The sequence below is a fragment of the Acartia tonsa genome, chromosome 15, assembly GCF_053477335.1.
Source record: "Acartia tonsa isolate MP-2025a chromosome 15, ASM5347733v1, whole genome shotgun sequence".
NCBI lineage: Eukaryota > Metazoa > Arthropoda > Copepoda > Calanoida > Acartiidae > Acartia > Acartia tonsa.
In genome coordinates, this window is record NC_137274.1 from 4,811,327 (window position 1) to 4,828,075 (window position 16,749).

Sequence of the window (16,749 nt, forward strand, 5' to 3'; positions counted from 1 at the left end):
TTTAAGCCTTTTAAAAAGCGAAGTTTTTCTATAATTAGGGTCTGTCCGTCCGTCCGTCCGTGACGGATAGCTTTTTTCCGTTAATTTAGGCACTTTAGATTTGTCCCATCAATTTCCAATTTTGCATGGTGATCCCTGTAGTAGCAACTCTTTAACCGTTACCAGAATGTCCGTACGTCAATTTTCAACATGTTGATTTTTTCACTTTAACAATAAATTTTTATATGATCTAGTTATCCGAATGATCTGATTTTTGGTATACTGATTCCTGGGACAACAAAGTATAATATTATAAGCGAAGCAACTCTATAATCAAGTCCTACAAATCTAAGTATGTCCATAAACATTATCCTGCATCAAGCAATTGTACAAAAATACTTATAAAATTTTAATAATATTCCTGGTTGCACACACACACACAGACCGAGACATCCTCTTACTTTTAATTAAGGATTAATATTATCTAGTACTTTCATTTTGTGTTTTCACTAATGATGGGGTGCTTGCTAGTACATTTCTAGTAAAGTTGTTAGATGTTATCCTTCTTGTGAATAAATTAGCATAATTCATGGCGTATTCCCTAAAAGTTCCTATTGAGCAATGAGAACCCCCCTCCTACCTACTTAATTTAAAACAACATGAAAATGAGGAAGGGAAAATGTAATACTTGAGGATAGGTTAGGTTATATTTGGTTCTGGTATAGTCTCGTAGTGTTAGAGCACTGCAAAAGTTCAGCTTAGGAAAAAATTATCTACCCTTATATTATTTTTTTCGAAATGGGGGGTAGGATTCAGTGTATAACAGGCCCTTTAAACGAAAAATTCAATTGATGCGTAAAATTCTTAGAACCTAGTAAAGTCCTAAACATTTTTTTATCCCCTCTATATCTATAATACAAAGTAGAACGATGTCTGTCTGTTTGTTTGTTTGTAGCGAAGGATCTCGCTAACCACTGAACCGATCGGGTTCTCCTTAACAGGGTAGATTCTCATATGTCCCTGGAAGGTTTATAACTATTTTGGGGGAGGGTACCACCACCCTCCCTAGAGAAATTAAATTTTTTTAAAATTTCTCAATTTTAGAAAGAGAGTTCAACGAAAAACAAACATCAAACGTAAATTTTTTTTACTTTTTCTTTTAAAATCTAAAATAAGAAATTGAATTACTAAATTCGACTCTCTCCTCCTCAAGTGCCCCTAGAGGCCTCTAGGGGCGTAGCCGCTAGTATACTATATAGTGACCCCATCATTTTTTATGAAAACGGCAAAATACTTTTCAAATTTACTTGAAGAATTGACTACTCTAAATAATGAAGGTCTGTCCGTCCGTCTCAGCATGTTTAGTAAAATAACTTTCAAATGTAACTTTCTTTAAGCTACTTCATAATTCTAAAAGTCCTTCTGTCCGCCTGTACGTAAGACACAAAGTGATATTGCAGTATATAATTTGCTTCTGACACTATTTCAGACGATTCCTCTTATTTAACATTTAATAGAATTCTACTTATATATGTTACTTTGTTTATCTGTTTGTTTTCTAAACATCTTTTATTTGTGCTTCACTTCTTATGGATGTTGTCATCCTTGTTTTGAAATATTCTAAATCTAAAATTCTATCCAATGTTTTTGTTGACTAATGCAAAAGATATCTAGGAGATTGTTTTTGGCTATTTTCTAAACTAACCCCCAGAGACGAGAAATTCTAGTGGGTATCGACGAAGTTATTAGGTAATAAAGTTGGCATTGTCTTTTGGCCAATTTTTATTAAGAAGTGGTAGCGGGATATAAAGTAAGTGTCTCAAAAATCATCCATGTGACGTCATAAAAATGAGGGAGATGAGAGGAGAAGTGGGAAAGAAAACCCCTAAAAAAGAGATGGATAATCACTCATTTTTATGACGTCACATGGCTGATTTTTGAGACTCTTTGTCCCGCTACGAGAAGTGTTTTATTTGTTGTTTGAGAAATTTCCTAATATAAAAATGTGGTGGATTTGCTTGAACACCTACAAAATTTAGGTCTGGTGCATAGGCGTCCAAGGGGGGGGGGGTAATGGGCCATTTGGCACCCCCAAAATTTTTTGAACAATACCCCCCCCCCCAAAAAAATTACCCCTACCTTGGGGGTGCCGTAGGCACCCCCAACGATTTTGGGGGGGGTAATTACCCCCCCCAAAATAAATGTTCTTTAAAAAAAATTTTTTTGGGGGGGTATTTACCCCCCCCCCAAATTGAATGTTCTTAAAAAGAAAATTTAACTGAAAATTTTTTTTTGGGGGGGGGAGGGAGTAATCCCCGCCCCCCCCCCCCTAAAAAAAGTCATAGTGTGACTCGAGCCTTGAGGTGTAATATATTTTATGTTCCTCGTTTGGTCTCCTAATAGTTAATGAAAAGTATATCCTAATGTTTCAATTAAATCAGATCTTGAAGACGACATTTAAACCGGCTTCCAAAAAACAGGTTTCTTACAAATACGTTCATAGCAGACAGATTGTTATTGTTTATAAATTTCATCATACATGCTAAACGAGAATAAAAAAGTGAAGTTATATTTTAATTGAAAAAAAAAAATTTAAAGTTATTTTGGTGAACTGTGTTACCAAAAATAAAATAAGTAGTACATTAGTCGTTGAAATATCAAGCTTTATATCATTGCAAACTGTCAGTCAGTCATAAAATCTTTAGGGTAGGGCAGGGCCAAGTCAGTTGCTAGGCGAAATCGTTATTATTTTGACATATCTTCATTAAATGACATTTATCTCCATGTTCTAATCGATTGATAGAAAATTACATGAAACATAAGTTGTTTGTTGTTAAATTGTTTCTCTCTCTTTTTATTGTCTTTTACATAATTTGCATCGTGGCAACGCCCCTTAAGGGGCAATTCGTCGTATTTTTAAAATGGCTTTTGATAGTTTATTTTAGGATAGGTTATATTGGTTTAGGTGATTGCCCAACATGGTTAAGCAATTGGCCCCCCGCAGGGGCTAGAAATAGGAGAGAAGCTTGTGTGAAAAAAACGAAGAAACGCCCCTTAAAGAGCGTTGCCACAAAAGGGACTATACCCCAATATAGTCCAACCAGTTAAAACAGTTCTTAACCATGATAACAAAAAATTTAATAGTTTGATCATGTTTTATTTGCTTGGGCCTTTATAAGGGCTAAAACCATCCCGGGGATCTATGATGTAATTGTAAAGCACTGAAGATTCCATAAAATAGATACCTAACTAAATTAAATATTTCATTAAATAATGAAAAAGAATTTCTATAGGCGATTTCTTTTGGGAGGATGTCAGGGTGTCTCAAAACTAGTTATAAAACTTACCAGGACCTATAAGACGCTTCACTTTAAAGTATAATTATATTGGTTCATTGGTTAGTGAGTTAATTATTGTATTTTTATGTTCTAAAGAATGAGATACTACTATATATTTGAATAGTAGTGGCGCCCTTAGCATCTAAGAACTCGTGTTTTCTAAAGGGTAAAAAGGGAGGAGAAAAATAGCCTAAAACCACTCAAAGGATTGACCTATAATAGTGTGGAACCATCATGGGATCTATGTGAAGCTTTCCTAAAAAGGAGAACTCAGTATTAAAAGTAATGAAATCTGAAGCTATAGTCAAATAAACCTTACTTACTACTTTATGTTATAGGATAGTACTTATTAACTTAATAGATTAGGTAGGTGCTTTTTTTACACAATTAAATTACCCCCCCCAAAAATTTTACCCCCGGGGTAAATTAGTTTGGGGGGGGTAATTACCCCCCCCAACAGATTTGGGGGGAGTATTTACCCCCCCCCAACAGACTTTAGGGGGGGTAATTACCCCCCCCCCAATCAAATTTTACCCCCGGGGTAAAAATTTTGGGGGGGGTAAAAAAAAATTTCGGCGCGCTTCGCGCGCCATTTTACCCCCCCCAAACACGAATTACCCCCCCCCTAAAATTTTTTACCCCCCCCAAAAAAAAAAGCTTGGACGCCCCTGGTCTGGTGACTAATATAAAGAGGAGTTTTTTTTTATAAAAAGGAAATACTTGTGAATACTTTTACCATAAGTTTTCAAGCTTTCGACCAGGAAGGACATCTATTTTGTTTCTATACAAACTTATCTTACATAACTCAGGTATCATGATTGAACCTTAAACTTCCATCAGCGAAGCTTTTCTATAATTAGGGTTGGTCCGTCCTTACGTCTGTCAAGGACAGGTTAGAATTGTACTATTAATTCCAAACTTTGCATGATGATTTAAAACATGCTTATTTTTTTACTTTTTTTGCCAACATATTTTTGAACGTTATGATTATTCTATTCATCTGATTTTTTTATTACTGTTTTTTATTACCACAAGGTACAGTAGTATAAGAGAAGCATCTCTATAATCAAGTCTTACAAATGTAAGTATGTCCTTAAACAGTATCCTGTGTTTAGGAAATTTTGCAACAAATTCACATACAATGTTGTTTAGACTTATGCATTAATATTCTGCTTATACAGATCTAACACTCAACAAGTTTTAATGTTCGTTTGTCCCACCATTTCAGAGATTTAATTTTATGGATGTTGTAATCCTTGTTTGGACTAGAAGTAATAAAAATAGTTTTCAGTATGGCTTCGGAACCGCTTGATATCAGCCATACAAAAAAATGTGTATAGCATCGTATTACAGACATTTGTCGGCCGCTATGGGCTAACAAAGCTGGTTTTAACCTTATAATTTTTTATCATTTTAATATTCGCGGAAAGCAGTCTATATGTAGCTGTGATGATAAATTTTTCTATGAAGACAAATGAACGTTTGCTTGATAAGTCATTTCGTTTATCCGTGTTTTTTTTGCTTTTCTACCTGTGGATGTTATCATCTTTGTTTATATTTTATTCATTGCATTTCCGCTTCAACTCTAGTTTTATTTAAAATAGACAGCAGTTTTCATCAAAATTAATTTACTATTGATAAAACTTAGTTTATCATAAAATTTAGGACGCAAATGTATAGAACACAGTAATAGTGTCTGACTGATTATGACGTAACAAAAAAAATTAGCCAATGAGAGGCCACTTTAAATTTTACCATTGGTCAATAACGGCCTCTCATTGCCTTTTTTTTTGTTACGTCATAATCAGTCAGACACTATTACTGTGTCCAAATGTATATATTCTATTGTATTTTGAAAATATAATTTTTAAAAGCGACATTTAAAAAAAAAGGGTCAGTCCGCCTGTACTTCCTTCGGTAACGGTTGGCTCTATCCTAAATTAAGACATGTTAGAATTGTCCTATCGATTTCTTACTTTTCATTATGATTCCTATAACAATATTTTGTCTGATATGATTATACAAAAACAAGGATGACAACATCCATAAAAGCGAAGCACTGAAACGGTAGGACAAACGGACATTAACACTTGTATAGTATCTGAACTGAAAAATCGGAACATAAATTATAAATGTCGAATCAAAATTGTAGGTAAATTCGTTGAAAAACTGCTTAAAAACAGGATAATGTTTATGGACACACATACATTTTTGGACTTGATTATAGAGTTGCTTCGCTTATAATATTGTTCTTTATTGTCCCAGGAATCAATATACCAAAAATCAGATCAAACGGATAATTAAAACACTTGAAAATTTGTTGTTAAAAAAGCAGAAAAATCAACATGTTTAAAATGGACGTACGGACATTCTGGTAATGATTATAGAGTTGCTACTCTTTCTAAATCGTACCCAACTACTACAGGAATCATCATGCAAAGTTTGAAATCGATAGGACAATTCTAACATGCCTAAATTAACGAATAAAAGCAATCTATCTCGGACGGACGGACGGACGGACGGACGGACGTACGGACGGACGGACGGACCGACCCTAATTATAGAAAAGCTTCGCTTTTAAAAATATGAATTGTGTGTCAATAAATAAAAGGCTAGAAGCCTTATTTAAAATTTTTCAAATAACTTAGCCGGTTTTGTAAGATTTTTCAAATGTTTTCCATACTTACACTAGAATTTAAGATCTTGTATAAATTAAATATATCTTTTAAAAATCCATAAATATGCAATTTCAAGGGTTTGTATTAACTGTAATGTATGTCGACTTAAATAAAAAGTGGTCAAAGCTGACAAAATATATCCTTACATCTAGAACATTAGAGAACATTTGGCATTTTTTAAAGAACAAGGATGACAACATCCATAAAAGCGAAGCACTGAAACGGTAGGACAAACGGACATTAACACTTGTATAGTATCTAAACTGAAAAATCGGAACATAAATTATAAATGTCGAATCAAAATTGTAGGTAAATTTGTTGAAAAACTGCTTTAAAACAGGATAATGTTTATGGACATACTTACATTTTTGGACTTGATTATAGAGTTGCTTCGCTTATGATATTGTTCTTTGTTGTCCCAGGAATCAATATACCAAAAAAAATCAGATCAAACGGTTAATTAAAACAATTGAAAATTTGTTGTTAAAAAGTAGAAAAATCAACATGTTTAAAATGGACGTACGGACATTCTGGTAATGATTATAGAGTTGCTACGCTTTCTAAATCGTACCCAACTACTACAGGAATCATCATGCAAAGTTTGAAATCGATAGGACAATTCTAACATGCCTAAATTAACGAATGAAAGCTATCTATCTCGGACGGACGGACCGACCCTAAATCAAGATTTATTCTTTAAGTAAGAAAAAATATGATGAGAAAATGAATTTTCATGAGCTGTTTGTACTCTATTTTGACATAATATAAACAATTATATTTTTTATTTATATTACTGTACTCTATAACAGTTAGGGAGTTGAATCCATTTTCATAAAAGCAGAAATATAATCTATGATTATGGTTTGGACCCTCTAAAACTGTAATCTACCTTTCCACTCTCCCCTCTCTTGGTGAAGATATCTTCAACGCCGATACGATTTTTGAAATGTAAGATTCTACTTTCCCTTCTCTTGGTGAAGATATCTTCAACGCCGATACGATTTTTGAAATGTAAGATTCTACTTTCCCTTCTCTTGGTGAAGATATCTTCAACGCCGATACGATTTTTGAAATTTAAGATTCCACTTTTGCCTCTCTTGGTGAAGATATCTTCACCAAGAGAGGGGAAAGTGGAAGGGTAGATTACAGTTTTAGAGGGTCCAAACCATAATCATAGATTATATTTCTGCTTCTATAAAAATGGATTCAACTCCCTAACTGTATAAGTCATTTTGTCTGTCCGTCCGTCAGTTCGTAACGCAATAGGGAAAACGTGATTTTCTCGACTATTTAAGATAGACAGCTGAATTTTTTTGTGAAGATTTCGATGACATATGCCCATTGTTTTGTCCATCTGTCTATTATTTGGGTTGCTTGATCGATTTCTAAGCTTTCATGATTTTATCAACCCCTTTGCAAGATAAAGGGCTGAATTTATCTGGGATTAATTGATTTTACATTCTACATATGTTCACCAAGTTTTATTAAGATTTGTATATTAATTGGGTTGCTAGATCGATTCCTAGATATTTAGGTTTTCGTAATTTTGTCAATTGTTATTCAGGACTGACGGCTGAAATTATCAGGGATTGTTACGCTTATATTATACAAATTACAATCAAGTTTCATGAAGATTTGTCAATTAATTGTGGTGCTAAATCGATTCCTAGATTTTTAAGTTTTTGTGATTTTAAAGGTTGCATGATTTTAAAGGTTGCATGATTTTAAAGGATTCATGATTTCACTATTTTATTAAATTTGATGTTTATTGTATGACACTGCTCTATAGTAAATTTTTCCCCAATATCCATTCATTCGCTACTTATGGATGTTGTCATCCTTGTTGTACTCTATCTTACACTAGCGGCTTCGCCTAAAACCACCACAGGACCAGTAGGTATATTTCCTGAAGAGTAGAATCCAATCGGTTCAGTGGTTACCGAGATCTTAAGGGACGGACAGAAGGACATCATTCTACTTTGTATTATAGATAATCTAAACAATTGAATATATTTATTACTTTTTTTAAATGTACACTTTAAAGTACAGTATAATAACATTAATATACTGTTAATCCTATAAAGAAAAAAGATTCCTAGTCAAATTGTTAAAAGCGAAGCTTTTCTGTTATTAGGGTCATACTGTCCGTTCGTCTGTCCATGATTTTTAATGTTAATTGAGGCATGTTATGATTTTTTATTGTTTAAAGGAAAGTTTAGAACTATTTTTGGCGAGGTTAACTTCACGACACAACCCAATCTTTATTAAGAAAAATATGACGTCACTGGAATCGTGTTCCGTAAAAATTATACAAAATCGGGAAAGATTGGGTTGTGTCTAACTTCACCCTCCCTAAGGCCTCTAGGGGTGTATTTACTAGTATGTTGTTTTTCAGGAAAGAATAGAAATAATGACCTTATCCCTCAAATTTGAAAAACTAAAATATCCCTGGTGGGGTTAAGTAATTAATTTTTTATTGTGTGTGTGTGTGTGTGTGTTAGAATCAAAGATCAAAGTATAGTTTGATATGTGAACTGTAATGACATTTATTTTTTTGTTTGATCAGTTCAACTTTTTCCATCAGACACGTAAGATAGTTATTTCTCGCATCGTATTATAAACGGCTTTTCGTGGATACAAAAACTGGTTTTAATCTTACGATTGTACATTTCTATATTCGTAGAAAGCTGGATATAATACGATGCTAGACATAGTTTTTTCGTATGGATGAGAACCGGTTTCTATCCACCGGATTCGAATGAATACGAGAAAAAATATTAAGATCCTTAATTCTTTTAAGGAACACTAATTTTTTAAAATCATAATTTACTTTGTTCGTGAGTCCTTGGGGCTATTGGAAATATTTGTTTATAATAAAGATAGACTGCTGATATTTTATGTGAAGATCCCCTTCTTTAACAGTATACAGCTCACGTGGTCCGTAAGTCGGCCATACTTCAAAAGACGTTTTTTTCATGATTATCTACTATCTAGCAATGTTGAAAATAACGGATATCCGGCTGATTTTTAATCCCGGATATCCGATTATCTGGCGAAATATCCGATAATTTGCCGGATATCCGGCAATTTTCAATAACAAGCCGAAAGTTGAAAGTCACTTTAAATAAATATCCTCCTACAAAAGTAATAGGATCTGTGTCTGCCTTTATGACACATTACAATCTTTCCCGATTTTGTATTACTTTTGCGGAACATGATTCCAGTTACGTCATATTTTTCTTTTCCGAAAGAGTGAAGGGGGGAAGAAAAAAAGGGAAGGGGGGAAGAAAAAAAGAGATGGGAGAAAAGGGGGTTTTCCCCATCTCTTTTGAAGAGATTTTCTTCCCCCCTTCCCTTTTTTGGGAAAGAAAAATATGACGTAACTGGAATCATGTTCCGCAAAAGTAATACAAAATCGGGAAAGATTGTAATGTGTCATAAAGGCAGACACAGATCCTATTACTTTTGTAGGAGGATATTAAAGTATTATGTAAAGTGACTTTCAATGAACAATGCAATGACAACATAATAAAGAAGGATGTGCTAGATAGTTGGGTTGGGCCGGATATCCGGTATCCGGCTTGTTATTGAAAATGGCCGGATATCTGGCAAATTATCGGATAATTCGCCGGATAATCAAATATCCGGGATTAAAAATAAAAATTGTAATGTGTCTGCCTTTATGTCTGTGTGTACCAAATGATCTCTGTACTCGCTGAACCAACACGATTCTCCTTTACATTGTAGCTTCTCATAGGTCCTGGAAAGGTTTATAATTATTTGAGGGGGGGGGGAGGGGGAACCACTCCCATCCATATAGAAATCATCCCTGCAATAAATGAAAAAAATAAAATCGAGTGTCAACTTATACCCCCACCTCAAGTGCTCCTAGAGGCCTAAAATTGAAATATTTAAAGTGGACGGTCGACTTATCCCCCCCATACCTAAAGTGCTCCTTGGGATCTCTTTGGGCGTAGCCTCTAGTACATATCCTTATACTAAAGTAACAGGATGTCTGTGTGTTTGCGTGTTTGTGCGTCTGTGTGTTTGTACCAAAGGATCTCGCTAACCGCTGAACCGATCGGGTTCTCCTTAACAGGGTACCTTCTAATAGGTCCCGGGAAGGTTTATAACTATTTTGGGGGAGGGTACCACCACCCTCCCAAGAGAAATGACAAAAAAATCGAAATTTTTTTAATTTATGGGAGATTTCAACGTCAAATAAAGAGGTATCGTACATAAAAAACAAACAAAAACATTTAAAGTGCCACTAGAGGCCTCTAGGGGCGTAGCCGCTAGTATAACATATAATGTGTAATATTTTTAGATAGTACATTTGTATTATATAAACAAATTATTTTTAGGATGCAAGACCACGAGTATGCTACCCTCAAGGCGCGTTTTGACGCTGATCTGGACCGCATGGAGAGAATTAAAGCCGCTTTGATGGCGGCAGCTGATAGTCTTAATCATGAAGACAAGTATAGTTAATTATATTGCATCGTATTATAGACAGTTTCCGCGGATAGTAGAATGAAAAATTAAAAGATTAAAATCAATACCCAGACTAACAAAACTAGTATTAACTTTATGATTTACTAGCGGCTACGCCCCTAGAGGCCTCTAGTGGCACTTTGAATGTTTTTTTTCTATTTTAAATATCTAATTACAGAAATAATTGGTTTATGTTTCGTTGGAGTCTCTTTATCGGGAGGGGTAATTTTTTTCTAGGGGCGATTTCTCCTGATAGGGTGGTGGTACCCTCCCCCAAAATAGTTATAAACCTTCCCGGGACTTATGAGAAGCTACCCTGTTAAGGAGAACCCGATCGGTTCAGCGGTAAGCGAGATCCTTCGTTACAAACAGACAGACAGACAAACAAACAAACAAACAGACAGACATCGTTCTACTTTGTATTATAGATATTTCAATATTAATGGAAAATTTTCTGTAACACGATGCTATGCATGATGGCTGGAAACCGTTTCTAATCCAGCGGATATTAATCGGTTTTGAAGCCATACTGGAAAAAATATTTGGATAGATAGATACTTGGTAGACACAACCATCACAGTATCCATAATTTGCGAAGCATAGAATTAGCAGCTTGTCGCGGATTATATAATGAAAAATCATAAGATTAAAATTGTTTTAAATTTTTATTTTAATTTTCGTGGAAAATTGGCTGAGAACCGGATGAAATCCAGCGGACATTAAAATATTTTCCTTTTGCAGATGAAGATTGCTTGTTTAATGCTATTTACAGCCGGACGGACAATGTGAGCTCATATTTATCCTTTAGAGAAATCCACACAAAAAAAATATTTAGCTTTTTACATTTGATGGCAGCTGAAAAACTTTGTATGGGTGGTGGGTTGTGAAATGAAATCCTTATACTAAAGTAACAGGATGTCTGTGTGTCTGTGTGTTTGTCTGTGTGTTTGTACCGTAGGATCTCGCTAACCGCTGAACCGATCGGGTTCTCCTTAACAGGGTAGCTTCTCATAGGTCCCGGGAAGGTTTATAACTATTTTGGGGGAGGGTACCACCAACCTTTCCAAGAGAAATCGCCCCTAGAAAAAAATTAACCCTCCCGAAAAAGAGACTTTAACGAAACATAAATCAATTATTTCTCTAATTAGATATTTTAAATAAAAAAAAACATTAAAAGTGCCACTAGAGGCCTCTAGGGGCGTAGCCGCTAGTTATATAATATATTAAAAGCGAGGCCTTTCTTTAATTACGGTCGGTCCGTCCGCCTGGAACGAATAGCTTTTTACGCAATTTAGGCATGTTAGAATTATCCAATCGATTTCATGTAGTTATGTGTTATAATTCTCTGATTGATCTGGTTTTTTAAATACTGATTCCTAGGACAACAAAGTACAATGTTATAAGCAAGTCGTACATTTTTATTCTGATTATTCAGTTCTGACACTCTACAAGTGTTAATGTTTGTTTGTCCATAAGGAGTAAAACCAGCGACAAATTTATCTATAATACAAAGTAGAACAATGTCTTTCTGTCCGTCTCAAGCTTAAGATCTAGGTAACCGCTGAACCGATTGGACTTTACTCACGAGGGAATGGTCCTGTGTTGTTTAAAGCTATTTCGTAGGTGTGGGACAATTAAACCCCCCGCCCCCCGAATATTTTATATTTTTAAAAAAGCCACTAGTATCCTTTTATAAGCGTACCTGGACGTCTGTAGATTAGGATCTCACTTACAGCTGAACCGATTTAGTTCTCCATTACAGTGAAGCTTCTTTAGTCCAAGGATGGTTTATGATAATTTTAGAGGCGGGTACCTCCACCCTCCAAAGATAAATCGCTTCTAGAAAACAAGACCCCCCAAATTTTTTTTACTTAAAAATAAAAAAGATGTGTCGACTGCCTCCCTCACTTCTCCTAAGTGCCCCTCTCGGAGCGTAGCTGCTAATCTTATATTATTGTAGGCGTCAGTGCTGTGTGATGCTATATAATCACGGTTACCTGGAAACCAATCTCAGGGTAAGATTTATAAAGTTTTTAAAGTATTATAGTCAAATTTATCTATTTAATACCTCAATAACTTTGGATGCTTATATAAAATTTTAATTAGTTGGTTCATTAAGTTGAGTGTCTAAACTTTTCAGCCAATACTTTTAGTCTATAGTAATTTAGTTTATCATCAATGGGATTGCTAATCAATTTATTGTCCATTGTCTTACCCCTAAACCTTGGAAAATTTAAGTTAATTAATTTTGGCATCTGTGATTGGTGGATTTAAAAAATCTGCGCTCTGATTGGATGGCGTACATCATTCAACCAATTAGAGCGCAGGTAGTTTAAAATCCACCTATCCTATTGGTCAAAATTAATTAACTTAAAATGCATTTCCGCTTTTAGATAAAGAATTATACAAAAAACGAATTTTATAAAAAGTCCTCAAAATTTGATGCAGATTTCAAATCTCCCCCTAACATTAAAATTCCGGAAAACTTATATATCTTAGTGTCTACGGTTAAAAAGCCTCTTCCTCACAACCCATTTTCATTGAAGGGGGGGGGGGGGGGGTGTAATCACCCTCCCCTTATATCAACTTGAAATTATATGATTTTTCTTTTGTTCATTCTATTATTAAAAGCGAAGCTTTTCTATAATTAGGGTCGGTCCGTACGTACGTCCGAGATAGATAGCTTTTGTTCGTTAATTTAGGCATGTTAGAATTGTCCTATCGATTTCAAACTTTGCATGATGATTCCTGTAGTAGTTAGGTGCGATTTAGAAAGCGTAGCAACTCTATAATCATTACCAGAATGTCCGTATGTCCATTTTAAACATGTTGATTTTTCTACTTTTTTAACAACAAATTTTTATGTGATCTTATTATCCGTTTGATCTGATTTTTGGTATATTGATTCCTGGGACAACAAAGAACAATAGTATAACCAAAGCAACTCTATAATCAAGTCCTAAAAATGTAAGTATGTCCAAAACATTATCCAGTATCAAGCAGTTTTTCAACAAATTTACTTACAATTTTGATTCGACTCTTTCAATACTTTTACAGTGTGTTTTTTTTTATGAGCACTTTTTTGAAAGCAATTTTACCCCACTTATAGTTATCAGAATTTAATGATTAATGGCTTATCTTCTTAGTTTTTAAAGGGAAATTATGAAACAACAAAAAAAATTACAGTTTTTGTTGAAAAAGTACAGTAAAGTTGAAAATTAAAAACTTAGGTGTCAACATATAAAAATGGTTTTAGCGCATTTTTCTTAAAAAAATGGATTTTCTGTAGTCGACTTTGGGGGGCCAGTACTCCCTCCCTGGTTGAGATATGACCTTCAAACTTTGATATGTTCTAGTACATGTCCCTAATAGTATCTGTATACATTTTTAGCTCTATATCTCAACTTTGAAGTGTTTAGCAGCCATTCTTGCAAAAGGTTGATTATTTGAGCATAAGAAAAATGCGCTAAAACCATTTTTAGATGTTGACACCTAAGTTTTTAATTTTCAACTTTACTGTACTTTTTCAACAAAAACTGTAATTTTTTTTGTTGTTTCATAATTTCCCTTAAAAAACGAAGAAAATAAGCCATTAATCATTAAATTCTGATAACTATAAGTGGGGTAAAATTGCTTTCAAAAAAGTGCTCAAAAAAAAAACACACTGTATATTCTGATTATTCAGTTCAGACACTATACAAGTGTTAATGTCCGTTTGTCCTACCGTTTCAGTGCTTCGCTTTTATGGATGTTGTCATCCTTGTTTTTTTTTAGCGTGTGGAGCCCTTGAGAGAGAAGGAATACCTGTCTGAGCTGCAGGGCTTGGAGACTGTTGAGGGCGACATCAATCGCCATGCTCAGGAATATAAATATATGGATGATATTAGTAAAAATTAGGGTTGGGCCGGATATCCGGTCATTTTCAATACCCGGCCGGATACCGGATATTAAAACTATCCGGTTAAATGATATCCGGCTGATTTTTGACACCGGATATCCGGTAATTTGCTGGATATCGAACGTTGGCCAGATATCTGGCTGGAACCGGATATCCGGCATTAAAAATCAGCCGGATATCCGGTATCCGGCCCAACCCTAGTAAAAATGTATAAAAAAACACAAATCGATCAATGAATCCCCCCATCCCCCATTAACTTTTTTTAAAACTGAAAAAGTTTTTTTTGTCTATGCCTTTTCAAGAAGCTTTTCAAAGTGTCTTAAAAAATGAGCCGTGTGACGTCATTATATCCATCTCTTTTTAAGTGGTTTCCTTTCCCCACTTCTTCTCCTACCCATCATTTTAATGACGTAAAACATCACAAATTTTAGAACACTTTGTAAAGCTCCTTGCCTAACCATTGCAAAAGGCACCAACCCTGCAATGCCCTAACCCAGGCGTGACTGCCCAACAGTTTTTTGTTGTTGATAAAAGCAAAACGTTTTTTAAAATTTATCCATTTATTTAATTGTATTTACAGGAAACCTCAATTTTTGTTGGAGATATGTGACGTGAACAACAGAATAACCAGCTATAACCAATAATTGAAAAAAAATATTTTGTTAATTCATTTGATTTTGGGGACCTCCAAAAGACACCTGAAAATCCGAAATATTTTTTGGATGAATTAATAAATTGTTGGTTTTACCTATTCCTGAAACCATCCACCGATTTGGTCCTTCAAATATTCTGATGATTCTGAACCCAATAACCAATCAATTTTTATCATTATAAAAAGAATATTTTTCAAATTAAAAATATCTACAATTTTGTAAATCAGACTGATAATATAAAAGTTCTACCTCACTTTACTAATCACAGGGTATTTGAAAAAGCAGCTACAACACTTGCTTACGTAAAATCAAGCCTTTTTTATATTAAATATTTTGGATCTACTGCAGTTCACGGTAAAATATTGCTGGTAACGAATATTGCCAAAATTCTATGAATTTTAAAGGCTGCTAGCTGCCAAACGGCTGAACGTACAGATCATGACCACACACTGTTTTAAGCAGCATAAGAAGGCCTACAAATAATCTGGAATAGCCATAAATCAATAATGCATAATTTTCTCGCAGTGCAGAGAAATGCGCGAAAAATGCCTATTTTACGCGTTTTTTCTTCAGTGAAGCTTTCTCTGTGCATCATTGGATCTTGGCTATTCCAGATTATTTGTAGGCCTTCTTATACCACTTAAAATGGTGTGCGGGTATGATCTGTACATTCAGCCGTTTGGCAGCTAGCAGCCTTTAAAATTCATAGATTTTTGGCAATATTCGTTACCAGCAATATTTTACCGTGAACTGCAGTAGATCCAATATTTTTTTTATTTAAGATATTAACAAAACATTTGATACAAAATATAATTACCCAGATTTTTGTTTTATCTTAGTTTAAGTAACTTTAATAATACAAATTATATTTTTTATACTTCAATAGAAATAATTATTTTTTAATTTTAGTTATTTATTTTAGTATCGTAGCTACTCTATAACTAAAGTATGTCTTTTGGACAGTTACGTTTGTGATTTAAGGGGGGGGGGGGTTTAATGAGTAATCCTTGGTAGGTCTATTTTCCCTATATCGAACAAAAAGTTGAAAAAGTAACGGCTAACGGCTCAGCCATTTAGCCCTTTTTTTGGCTATTTTTAGGGCAAATCTGCCATAAATTATGTAGGAATCAACTTTTTGAAACATATTTTTGCTTTAAATCATGTAAATTGATACAAAAAAACATTTTTAGATTTCTATGTAGTACCAGCAACTAGCGGCTAGAACCGTTTGAAAACGTTTTGGAGCAGCATAGAGTATTATGTGGAGATAGGTTTCGTGATGATTTCCCTTGAATATAGTTTTAAAAATGGCTAAACTGCTGAGCCGCCAGCCGTTAGCCGTTACTCTTCCAACTTTTTGTTCAATTTAGGGAAAATAGACCTACCAAGGATTACTCATGCAAAATTCTAAGTGCCATTTGCTCACTGATTACGAGATGGTTGCATTAAACCCCCCCCCCCTTATATATACTCTTTTATCAACATAACAGGGCTCGGCAGCCAAGACAATTATTTGAACCCGTATACGTGCTTTAATCTTTGTTCTTCAAAGTGATTGCCATATTTTTGGTTGAGCTTAGGCTTTTTTTTTCGAGACAACTTTGGAAACTTATCAAAATAGAATTGGTTGGTCCAAAATTTTCTACAAACAAGGATGACAACATCCATAAAATCGAAGCACTGAAACGGTAGGACAAACGGACACTAAC

General features: G+C 34.5%; 1 long non-coding RNA gene across 1 annotated transcript; it reads left to right on the forward strand.

The window, feature by feature from the left end:
- The first annotated feature begins 9,785 nt into the window (after positions 1 to 9,785).
- On the forward strand, positions 9,786 to 14,386 carry LOC145307560 (uncharacterized). Its single transcript, XR_013875509.1, has 3 exons — positions 9,786 to 10,476; positions 12,450 to 12,504; positions 14,264 to 14,386. It is a non-coding gene; the product is annotated as an uncharacterized LOC145307560 (long non-coding RNA).
- Positions 14,387 to 16,749: the final 2,363 nt, after the last annotated feature.